Consider the following 12918-nt stretch of genomic DNA (forward strand, 5'->3'; position numbering starts at 1 on the left):
TTCATCCACAATATTCCAGCAGTTTTGTTGACAAGCAAGAAAAAACATGACTTCATTTAATATGAATTTAAATAGTTACAAAGTTTTACATTTCTAATTTCTTTCTGCAGACTCTTCAGTTTATTTGCTACATTTTAGTTGATACACGGTTTTCTCCTTTTTATAATAAGTGGTACTATAATTATGGTCACAGTTATAACCCTAGTAAAATTTTAATTTTCATTTGTTGCAAAACATATTCTTTGAAATATCATTAATTGATTGTCCTTACAGATTTTTGTATAAATGCTAGTTCTCTTCTTATACTTCTAAGAGGCAAGGAAAAAAGGGTTCTATTATAAACTGCTGATTGCCAGAATGCCACTGATCCAAAATACAGAAAAATAATGCCTGAATTACAGAAGGTGTACATTTTAAAGTGTTTTTTTTTTTTTTTTTTGCAGGAGGGCAAGCCCCCTCTCCCACACTCCCAATGTATAGGGGACAAGCCCCTCACACTCCAAACTTATGTCTGCGAACACTCCACAGTTGTACCAACTCAAAATGAATCATTACAAGTGCACACTTAGAAACTGTAGCAGCGATGATTTCCTATGGGAAAAAATTGTCAACATTCTGTCACTCAGTAAGTATTATTTTTTTCTCCGGCCAAATTAACCCCAGGGATTTTCACCTTGACCAACTGTAGAGGAACTGCAAAACAGTTTTCATCTTGCATTGACTTGCACAAGCAATCCTTTGCTCTGTCTTGATTGCAGTGCCTAAAGATTTTCTGTGAACCTGCACATAGTCAACTGCTAGTTCAGTTCAGAACCAAGCTACACTGACTGATGTTTGTATCCGGTCCTGGTCACCATCTAATTAGTCAGTGTAGCAAATTGGAATGTTAAAATGTGGAGCCTCTAAGTGAATTACCTGACTAAAGAGTCAAGTAAGTTGTTTTGACATTCTTCAGCACATTTAACAGTGTATTTCACATAAACATGTAAATTAGTTTTCCTGTGCTGCTTTCTGCATTTTATATATAACTGTTCAAGTTCGAGGTAAGGCAGGCTTTGCCCAAAAGTTTTATTTTAACTGCAAAAACAGTATGGATTTATACATGATGAAGCTAATTGACGATGGGAGCAGATGTGTTGGATAACATTAGAAACATGGTAACAATGTGAGGAAGACCGGTCAGCACAACTGTGTGACATTATTTATCTATGGTGATACATTTTGTTCTTTAAGAAGTAAACATACTACTTACTTTTTTGACACATATTCTGACAGAAAATGTGAATTACTGTCCCACTTATTTAGCAACTATGTATCAGCAACATTCATTTTTCTGTACAGATTTTATTTTACTATTCCTTGCTCATGTACTGCAGAATACTTAATCATCTTATACAAAAAAATACAAGACAATGGAGTCTGCAACAAACAATTTAAGCTCCAGCATACATGTGCACATTCCCCTTTTTGTACCCTTTCCCATCACCTTTCATCCTGTTCTATCTGTCATAATACTTCACAGTTCCATGTTTTACCTTTCTTCTTTCCCCTTACAAACATTAAAAGGTATATATTTCTTGCCAACTCCATTAGCCTAGTGGGAAAAAGTCAATACTATGAGCCAGGCAACCAGAGTTCAGTTAAAAGCTCTGGCACCTGTTGGACCTGACATGGAGGATGCCCATTCCAATGGGAGGCATTTGGACTATGCTGGAGGTTAGGCATTAGCTCTGGTAACCCTTTGCTGTGACAGTATAAAAGTGCAGGCTTTAGAGGGACGCATTACCAGTGGAGGTGGTGGGGTTTTCTCACCATCTCATTGCATAGATTCTCCCTGATGTCAGCCCAATATGTCAGAAGGGAGACAGGACCAGAAGCAAAGTTAAGAAAGCTTCTGGGAATATTAGTGCTGACAATCAAGTCCAAGCTCCTCCCACAAATGTACTCACTAGAATGGGGAGCATAGGTGACCACCAACACACACACACACACACACACACACACACACACACACACACACACACACACAAAGAGTTACTGAGAACACAATGCACATATATATATATATATATATATATATATATATATATATATATATATATATAAAATGCACTGATAGGTATATATGACTTTCCTAAATAATCTAATTTTACACATGGTAATAAGTAACTTAAATCAATTCTTGGATGGATTTTCATGGCAAACACTTTAAATGTACTTTAAATGTGTAAATATGTCATGATTGCAAGTTATAGTATATTTACAGTGTTATTATATGAAAAGGTTGTCTGTATTATAAGTTTTGCCAAACTAACAGTAATTATAGGTAACAGCATTAACATTAGGGCTAAATAAATCCACACAGATACTAAATACAATAATGCAACATGGGAAATGTTATTGGAGGGAAACAAAAGCACCTGAAAGATTCAGAACTCCAGAGACATCCCAGATGAAGGGTTAAGGGTGCAAATGAATGAAAGTGGAACCAGGAAAAGGCAGCTATCCCAGCAGACATATGCAAATAAGCTGTATGCTGAATTAAGGAAAATAAATGAACAAAGTACTTTTGCTGAGTTATACTTCAAAGCTTAATATTAGTTTCACTAATCACATTTCTTAGCTTAAAGGGAACCTGGTCAGTTTTCCTTGTCTTACAATTTTTTTTGGCTAATTCCTAAAAGACCCAGTTTAGTGTCTGTGTAAAATAAGGAAATGGTGCACATGCACTCCAGTATGTGCATGTTTTAACAATTAACATATCTCGGGATAGCACCAGTTTTTGTTTGTTTTCCAGGTAATAAATCATGCATTGTCAGTGCATTATAGTGAATATATGCTACTGTAATCAGCACATACCCTTTGCTGTTTAGTTAGCCAAAACAAGTACTTCAGACAGAACAGTTTCAAATGCCAGAATGAACCTTAACAGCTTTTCAGATGCACACTATCCATGCAGGAAGATTAAATAACTGACAAAGAGTCATCAACTGCTAATGTAATAATTAGTGCAGATTTCAGCCATACGCATGATATGAATAGATGAGCAGTGTTTTTACCTCCATAGATTACACTGCAGTACAGATACTGAATATAAATGTGTACCATTGTACTGCTGCACAAAAATATTAACCTATTGGCAGTGTGCTAACTATGATACCTACCTGACAACATGAGATGCAACATTTTGAAAATTAAACTGCAGTTCTAACACCTCTTTTTCAACCCCTTCTTAGAGACCTGCTCATTATGTGCACTAGCTCTGTAGGTACTGCACCCTCAGACTGATGGAATATCCCAAGATACCTCAACCATAGATTTAGTTTATATTTACTCACATGTGTATTTGCAGTTCCATTATAATGAAGAGCACAATTGCTCCTTGTATTTCAACACTCCCCCTCTGAGTAACTGTCACTCAAACCATAACAGTAATACACAGACATGGTTCTTCTATGAGTGGATGAAACTGAATGCACTGGGAATCAAAGTTCTTGAACTGCATATGCCAAAAATAAAAGGCCAGAAAAACACTTTTTAAGTGTTTTTGCAGGGGGCAGCCCCCCCCCCCCCCCACACACACATCCCCTGAACTTACATATATCAACTCCACAGTCACACCAACTCAAAGGAGGTTAAATTCCTCCAGTAAGAGCATCATTGCTAGCAGAATTCTCCAACAGTGATTTCCAGAGGAGGAATTCTGATCATCAGCTAGTTGAACCTTGGACAACTGAAGCTCAAGAGTTCAGTCTTCATCCACCAGTAGTGTAATGACATAGACATACAGATCTGAAGGGACAGCCATATGTTTCCCAATAGTTCAGGCCATCCGTTAGAAAAGTATTGTGAACAATCCATGTATATCCCTTCATTAGTAACTGCATTCTGCATCTATTTATTCTTCCAGGATTAGATCTGCAACTTTGATCAATATTTTGCACAAGTTGTCTGAATCTAAATCTTCAGTGCTTATACTACAGAGGCGATGAGTCGTAAGATGATACTTTATTTAAGCAAAAGTTCCAGTAACAAACTAATGTGTCATTTTTAATTATTTATCTTATTTCCTATATTCATGCACTTTCACCAAGTCCTAATCACATCTGAAAACAAATCAGGGAAAAAAGTCCTGAAAAGCTATTAGAGAAAACTTAAATAGCAGAAGACTGTACACAGGCTTGAAAGAGGAATTTGACAAACCTTCACTGTGAACTGCCACAAGAATGGAGAGCTGTAACAGTCATCCCTTTGCATAAGGGTGGACCATCAACATATCCCAGAAACTACAGACCCATTAGTCTGACTAGTCTCATATGCAGAGCCATGGAAAGAACTATCATGGAAATAATCAACAAAGATATAGGAGACATTTAGACACTGTCTCCATCCGGTTTAGCTTTATTAAAAAAAGGTCATGCCTACTGAACCTTCTGAACCTCTTTGAGAAGGTCACCAAGGTAATTGATGAAGGCAAAACAGTGCATACTACCTTAACATGGCTAAGGTATTTGATACAATACCCCACTCTGGCATTGTTAACAACATATGGAATTAAGCATAAACCCCTATATAATATACCGGATAGCCAGCTGGTTCACATATTGGACCCAGGAAGTTAGAGTTGGTGAGATCATCTCCTGAAAGAGGCCAGTCACCATTGGAGTCTCTCAGGGCTCTGTGCTGCACCTGCTCCTCTTTGGCATCTACTTTTCAGAAGTCAAGGCTAATGCCAAAGGCATCTGGCTGACCAAGTTTGCAGATTATTGCAAACTGGGAGCAGTCACAGAACCCCCAAGACACTAACATCTTACTAGAGGGTCTAACACAGAGAAATGACTGGTATCAAAGACATGGGTTAAAACCTATCGCAAAGAAATGCATTACAGTACCTTTTGGGAAGTGGCCACCCCTGGAAAATACATCATCAATAAAACAGTCCTAAGAGTTAGCCCACCAGACAGGTATCAGGGGGCACATTCCTGAAAGTGCTTACCTGTTTTATAATAAACTTCCTAGCTGTGGTACAGTTGGTGTTTGTTTGCTACTTCAACTATATTTATTTTACACCAGCTGTTTTATTAGTTGGTAGAGGATTTCTGTGTTTCGTGAGGTATCTGGGGATACATGTAGACAGTAACCTTGCCTTCAAGCAATATGTATCCAAAGTAGTAAGGAAATCTTATGTAGCTCAACTTATAAGTAAGTACATGACATCTAGGTCCAGTGATGTCATTGTACCACTATACTCAGGCCTCATCAGACCCATCATTGAGTCTAATGCCCCCTTCAGTATGTACCTGATGAGTCTCATGCAGCAACTGGAACATCCACAAAGATTCCTTACAAAAATAATACAAAGCATAAACACAATGTCGTATGTGGATCACCTCAAAGTCCTATGGCTATACTTGTTCTCCTACAGGCTACTTAGAAGTGATCTATGTCTGGCCTACAAGGCATCCCTGAACCCTCCTCTGATAAACCTTTTGCACATATGCAAAACAAACAGCATCAGAACTATTAGATCTAAAGACCTAAATTTTGCTTGCAACATAAATAGGACATGTTGGAGCGACAGATATGTATCTCACACAATTACCTTTCTCTGGAACACTCTTCCCATCCATGTGAAACAAAGTCCCTCCCTAACCCTATTTAAGTGTAAATTGAAAATTCACTCCTGGCCTGGCACCCACATCTCTTGTGGACAGAGTCAGTCAATAAATCATGTCGTAACCAACAATCACCCCTAAATAAACATCTAAAACTTGAGTTGCACAACTAAGCTTGTAAAGTGGTCATTAGCCTAGTATACACTTATGAATCTATGAACTGCTGAATCTGTTCAACTGTTCTGATAACCAGAGGAACCTGTCAACAAACCAACAAGTTGAGAAAATGCATCTTGTCTTTTAAACTTAATCACTGACAGAAAGGGAATTGCCAGAAATAAGTAGCTTTGTAAACAAACAGGCAAGGCCCCTGTACTCCTTAGACAGCAGACTGCATCTCCCATAACCCCTGCCATATACTAACTCCAAGATCACACTAACACAGAAAAGAAGAACAACTGATCTGTATATAGAAAATTGTTCCCTAATTTTCATGAAAGGAAACAACTTCCATTGACAATCATAGGGACACTTTGTCATAAAAATTCAGTTGCTTGATTCTCAGTGAGTTGTTTCTTTAAAAATGGCAAAACAAGTAAACGGAGACAAGTAAAAAACCAGTACTTCACCAAAACCAAATTACTTGTGGAGGAAATAAGGCAAGCAGATTCTTCTTCAACTTCTTTAATAGTCCACAAAGTCACAGCAACACGCCAACCAGGAGCACACCAATTCCACAGAAAAAACAAGTGTACACATTTCCTCCACAAGTAATTTGGTTTCTTTAAAAATGGACTATATCTGAACTACTTTTAATAATGTCTACTTTTATCCATATACTACAGAACGTTTTACTTGAGGGTTATTAATTAATTCATTTATTTTTTTGTTTATTATGAGCCAATAGGTGGATCGGACTGCAAAGGCTATATCTCACTTCAGTTAGTTGCTGAGCCATTTAAAATTTAACAAGAAGTCAAAAACTTTGCAATTGATATATGCACATATAACATGCAAATGTAACATTTGCAAAATATGAATGATTACACAAAATATCAGCTACGTGAATGTCAGTTAAGAGATGGTAATTATGTATGCACAAACATACAAGAACACACATATAAATTATGAGAACTGCCAAGAACACTACAAAATGCAGAAAAAAATAACAGTAGTAAAGGATAAAGTGCCTACCACCAGTGCTAAAAACAATGCATATTTTTAAATATTCTAAATTTCATTCATGTGGTCATTAAAATTTTAAAACAATGTAGGGATGTGGGTATGCTGAAACCTATCCAGGCAATGAATGGGTACAAGGCAGATAAACTAATTCTGTTTAGGATACCAGTCTGTCAAAGGATTCATATACACACTCACTCACACAAGGCATGCATACTTAAAGGCAATTTGGAGGATTGCCAGTTTACACATGCATGTGAGTGGGAGATGGGAGGGGAGAAACCTGGAGTACCTGGAAAAACACGTGGAGCCACATGGGGATGGCATGCAGAATTCTGTAACTCACTAAATGGAGAAGATCTTAGATTAATAGGTGTAACTGTCAGGGACCAAATGATAACCTGAGCTGGCAGAAATGTAAGAATAAGGGAATTAACATGAAAGTGATCGGCAAAGGAATTTCTGTATCCCTGTTAAAGGAAAGACAATGTTCTATGGTTTTCAAATACTTGCTTAAGCCACTAGAAAGGTAAGAATGGTAGGCAGTTTTCTGGTATTAGCATGAATAGAATTCCAGCCTTTTGGACCTTTAATGGCAAAGGCTTTACTCCCACAATGGAGGACATGCTGTGGAACATGAGGTCTTTGGAAGTCCTGTTTAGAATTAAAATAGTGTACTGGTGTATGGGCATACTAACAGTGCCCATTAAGAGTTGATAATGGACACATTTGAGAATTTTGTTCACAGGTTCATAGGTAGGTACTAGGCTATCTGCCCAAGGGCATTTATAATCCTAGCCACAATGTGTTGGCATTCACCTCCCTTTTAGATTAGTTTCCTGAGCCTCTGTCCAGCAAGGCCATTGAAGTGATCCCAGGGGTAAATTTAGGATTTCCCATCCTCTCGTCAAGATTTCTCTTGAAGAGAGTCAGTGAGGGGCTTTGCCTAACATAGATTGGAATTCTATTCCAGAGCGAGGGAAGTCTCTGTGACAAGAATCTATCCCTCCAGCATGTCCTATTTATTGTTGTGCTGAGGTTTAAATCCCTAGAGTGTGCAGCTCTAAGAGATTTGGTTTTCTTGAGGTGGAGCATGTCCATTAATTCTGGGTTAGACATGGCCTTGTATGTCAGGCAGAGATCACCTCTGAGTAGGTTGTAAGCAACCGAGTAGAGCTGGAGTTTCTTTAGTCGAGCTGCATAGGGCATCTGTTTGAGGCCCACGATCCTCTTGGTGAGGTACATCTGTGGTCTTTCCAGTTGTTGAAGGTGTCGAGTAACATACATCCCAAATGGGGCATTGTACTTTATTATGGGCCTGATGAGCGATGAATAGAGGGGCACAATGACCTCTCTTGATCTAGATGTGAATCCTTTCGTGATTAGGTGGGCTACATAGAAGAATTTTCTAACCACTCTGGCAATGTGATTATCAAAGGAGACGTTGCTATCTACTTGGGTCCCCAGATCCCTAATTACATCTTCTATACTTAGTGGCTTACCACCTAAGTGGTAGTTCATGGGCACTTTGTTTTTCCAAAAGTGGATGACTATGCACTTTTTAGCATTTAGCTTGAGGCCATGGTTCTGACACCAGGTATTCGTCTCCGTGAAACCCTTCTGGAGGATGTCTGTGCCAGCCAGAGAGTCGATTATGGCCCCCAGTTTGCAATCATCTGCGAACTTAGTCAGCCATAGTCCTCCCATGCTTGCTTGTACCACAGAGAAGTATATACCGAACAGGAGGGGTCCCAGGACTGAGGCCTGAGGGACGCCACTTGTAACCGGTTTAGAGTCAGACTTGGCACCTGCAACTCTGACCATGTGAGTTCTATCCATGAGCCAGTTGGCAACCCATCTCGTGACATACGGGTTAATGTTCAAGCTGGTAAGCTTATCTATAATGCCAGAGTGGGGAATGGTGTTGAAGGCCTTTGCGAGGTCCAGGTAGGCTGTGTGGACTACCTTTCCCTCATCTATGGCCTTGGTAACTGTTTCAAAGAAGTCAACTAGGTTTAGGAGGCACGATCTGCCTTTAACAAAGCCGAATTGGGTAGGGTCCAGTGTCTGGAGGTTCCCAATGTCTCTGTTAATGAGTTCCATGATGATGCACTCCATAGCTTTGCAGACCAAGCTAGTCAGGATTATAGGGCGATAGTTCCCGGGATCCATTGTGGCACCACCTTTGTGGAGTGGGATAACTGTTGCTGTACTCCATTCTTTGGTTACATAGCCTGTGTTAAGGCTGAGTTTGAACAGTGAATTTAGGTGAGGGTTTAGTTCATTTTGGAGCCTGTGTAAGATGCATTCTTGGATACCATCCAGTCCCATTGATGCTGTGTTTTTGGCTTTGGAAAGGGCTGTTTTCACCTGTGTGTCTGTGATGTCTGGGGCTCTACATTCTTCTGGGATAGACACGGGCCCTTTTGGGGGTGAGGGGGGGGGGTAAAGTTTGCACTGAACTTGTCAGCCAGGATGTTAGCAATGTCAGTTGGTTCAGTGTATTTTTTGCCATTTTGCACTAGCTCAGAGCAGATCTGAGAGTTGCCACCTAGATTCTTGACATAGCTAAAGAAGGCTTTGTGATTATCTTTAGAGTCTTTGGCAATTTTTCTTTCGATGCTGGCCTTGGATGATTTTATCATAGTTTCTTGCTAATACTGATCAGGGATGCCTTCCCTTTTTGGGATTTTGCTCTATCATGTAATAGTTTCCTCCTTCTGTTGTATAGCTTATTTATGGCCGGGGTCCACCAGACTGGTTTCCTCTTTTTGGAGGAGTGAGTCTTAGTTTTACTCTGGATGGTTCGATCCATGCATTCCTGTAGGTGCTCATAGAATGCATTTGTAAAGGATTCTGCGGTTTGGGCAGCATTATCCTTTAGCAAGGGGGCTTTGAAACTTTCCACCTCGGTTTTGAGAAGTGTGAAGTTTGCTTTTGAAAGGTTTTTCACAGTGGTTTCCTTGACTGGGGGTGGGTTCGGGATGTGGATGTCCAGTGGGATTAGTTTATGGTCTGATCTTACCAGTGACGGGTTTACCTTTGGTATGGAACATTGATCCCCCATGTTGGTGATGATCAGGTCCAATATGTTGTCACCTCTTGTGGGAGTGGTGACCAGTTGTTCCAGGGCATTTGAGTTTATAAACTCTAGGAAACATTGGGTGAAGGAGTTAGTACTTGAGTAGTTTTCCCAGTCAATGTTTGGGTAGTTGAAATCACCCAATATCATGGTGTTTGGTAGGACCTTCATATTGTCCAATGTTCTCAGGAATGCTGAGTGGGAGTCCTGAGACAAGGTGGGTGATCTGTAGCAAGCTACAATCTGAAAAGCAGCTTTGCCCACTGTTAGTTGCACATGGATGGTCTCTGAGGCCTTATGCTGTACCACTAACCTGGAGGTGTGGGTATCCTTGATGAAAATGGATACATCCCCACCTTTTGTATTTCGGTCTGGGTTCTGGGGCCGAAAGGTTTGGTATGACTTATAGCCTGGTAGTGCTGGGGTGCTCTCTGGAGCCTTGAACCAGGTTTCTATTACTGCACAGATATTAATTCTTTCCATACTGAGGAGTGCCTTGAGTGGGTGCATTTTGAGGTTTAGACTTCTGGCATTGAGTAGCATTATCCTCAGTTTTTGGTTTCTTGTGTTGTTTATGGAGGTGGGTTTGTCTTTTGAGCCTTGCCTAAAAAGGCACTATGGGGGTGGCAAGAGTGTTGGCCAGTATACGAAAGCCTAAGGCCAACAGGTGCAAGCCGTCTCTGGCAAAGCAACGTGGCTTGTCGAGCATGTCACCCCAGGCTGACAAGACACTGGATCCCCTTTGAACAACACCAATAGCTTAGCCAATTGTTAAAAGTGATCATTTTATCTTTATACTGTGGCATCATTCTTGGTGAGGGCAAGATGCTACTCAGGGTCAGGGTCATACCAGCCTGAGCTACATGATCAGGGAACTCCTTTATGTATCTTTTCATGTAGTCCAGGGAGATACGCCTCAGGTCATTCACACCAACATGAACAATGACAGAGTCATATTTGTTCCTGTTTTGGAGTGACCTGAGTGCTTCTGTTATGTGGCGGATCTTGGCACCCGACAGGCAGCTTACAGTAACCTTCTCCTTGTTCAGTCTAGTGAGTGGGACATCAGTGTACCTGACAATAGAGTCACCTATTACTAGTGTATTGGGTGTGTTATTTAGCCTTAAGGGCTGTGATTGCGTGGCACACTGACTTTGTGAAGTATGTAATACGTGGTTGTTGTTGGGGGGTGGAGGTTGCTTGCATGTCTGCTTTGGAGGTCTCTGCTGCTTTGGCAGATTTTTATTTAGAGCCTCCGAGTATGTTTTTGTGTATTTATGTGTGTTGTTTGCTGGTGCAGATATGACTGGTCTATGTGAGACTGGTAGTGTGGTGCAAGTGTTTCCCTTCTCCTCATGACTGACTGTTCCAGTCTTGGGTTGAGAGAGCTTGGCCTCCAGTTTGGCTGTGTGGTTGCATCTCCCACATACATTTGTGTTTTTTGGAAGGAGGAGAGGGTTGTCTGTGTACATGAGGCAATTGTAACATTGCCTCAAGATGCCCAGATTCACCATCTGGACTGGAGAGTACACCTGAAACTGCCCTTTGGACATGCCTGAACAGATAAAGTGAACTGTTTTACTGATTGTCCGGTAGGGGCGAATAGGGAGCCTTGTACATCTGTATAGTATAGGGGGGGGGTGTAGTGCATGTGTTTATTAGTGCTTACTAAGAGATTTGAGCAAGTGCTGGACTGTAAAAGGAAATATTTGAGTGCTTAAGTTGAGAGTTTGGCTAGTTTCAAGGGAAAAATTGAAGAGCAGACTTTGTGGAGTTGGGAATAGTTTAACCCTAGCTAACTGGCGCTGCGCGGTGCTGCTCGGCGCACAAAACCGCGCGAATGCGGGTTTGATAGCAGGGAGATGAAAGAGATAGAAATTAGCCCAAAATGGCCAATAAACTACTAGTTGCTGGGCTGAGACTACTCCTCCAGGGACAGATAGGCTGCTCAAAGCTCCCCACTCTCACTGGTGAACAGAGAAACTTCCTTCTATCCAAATAAGGTATGGGCAACACAGGAACTTGTACCACAGTCGTGAATTCAGCAGAACCTGAAAATTGGACTAGACTAGCTTTAGAAAAGGTGGGAAACAAGAATATTTTTTCACAAAGATACAGTAACTTTACTTTAAAACACTTTAAATGCTCAGAAAAGGCTAGCGCACTTGAATGAGTAGCCCACAACAGTTAAACAGATGACTTAAAAACAAAAATGACTAAAAACGACTTTAGCAAGTGCAAGCAGAAAAATAAGTACAGTCACCATGAAACGCTGTCACAAGTGGCTACACTGTGCAGTTGCAACTCAGGAAAGCTCAATGTAATGTTCCAAATGTCACAGATACTACTCCCAATGAGGAAATCGTAGTCAGCGATGCAAAAATGAAATAAAATCCATAAGTACTACTCCCATACAGGAAATGGTAGTCAATAATCCAAATTGAATAGGAAAAACACAGCTTTATTCACAGGATACATAAAAAGTGAGCGCTTTCGCCGTTAGGCTTCATCAGACTTTACAAATGAAGCCTAACGGCGAAAGTGCTCACTTTTTATGTATCCTGTGAATAAAGCTGTGTTTTTCCTACTCAATTTGGATTATTGACTACCATTTCCTGTATGGGAGTAGTACTTATGGATTTTATTTCATTTTTGCATCGCTGACTACGATTTCCTCATTGGGAGTAGTATCTGTGACATTTGGAACATTACATTGAGCTTTCCTGAGTTGCAACTGCACAGTGTAGCCGCTTGTGACAGCGTTTCATGGTGACTGAATTTTTATATTTTTATTTATATACGCTGTCGACTGGCTCTTTTGGTTTGCTGTGCTACCTTTTGTTTTATCTCTTACCCTAGAAAAATAAGTACAATTTGCAGCACAAATAAGCTTTTTTAGAACACAAAAACATTAGAAAATCCCATTTTAGGTGAAATTAGCAAACAACAGCAAAATGGCAAAATGGCCAATGATATATAAAAAGTGAGACATGATGGCTGATAGGAAGCCAGCCTGCTTTTTGTAGGCTGTAACAATGG

Source organism: Protopterus annectens, chromosome 4.part0, assembly GCF_019279795.1.
Source record: "Protopterus annectens isolate FY-2018-M chromosome 4.part0, PAN1.0, whole genome shotgun sequence".
In the NCBI taxonomy this organism is placed as follows: domain Eukaryota; kingdom Metazoa; phylum Chordata; order Ceratodontiformes; family Protopteridae; genus Protopterus; species Protopterus annectens.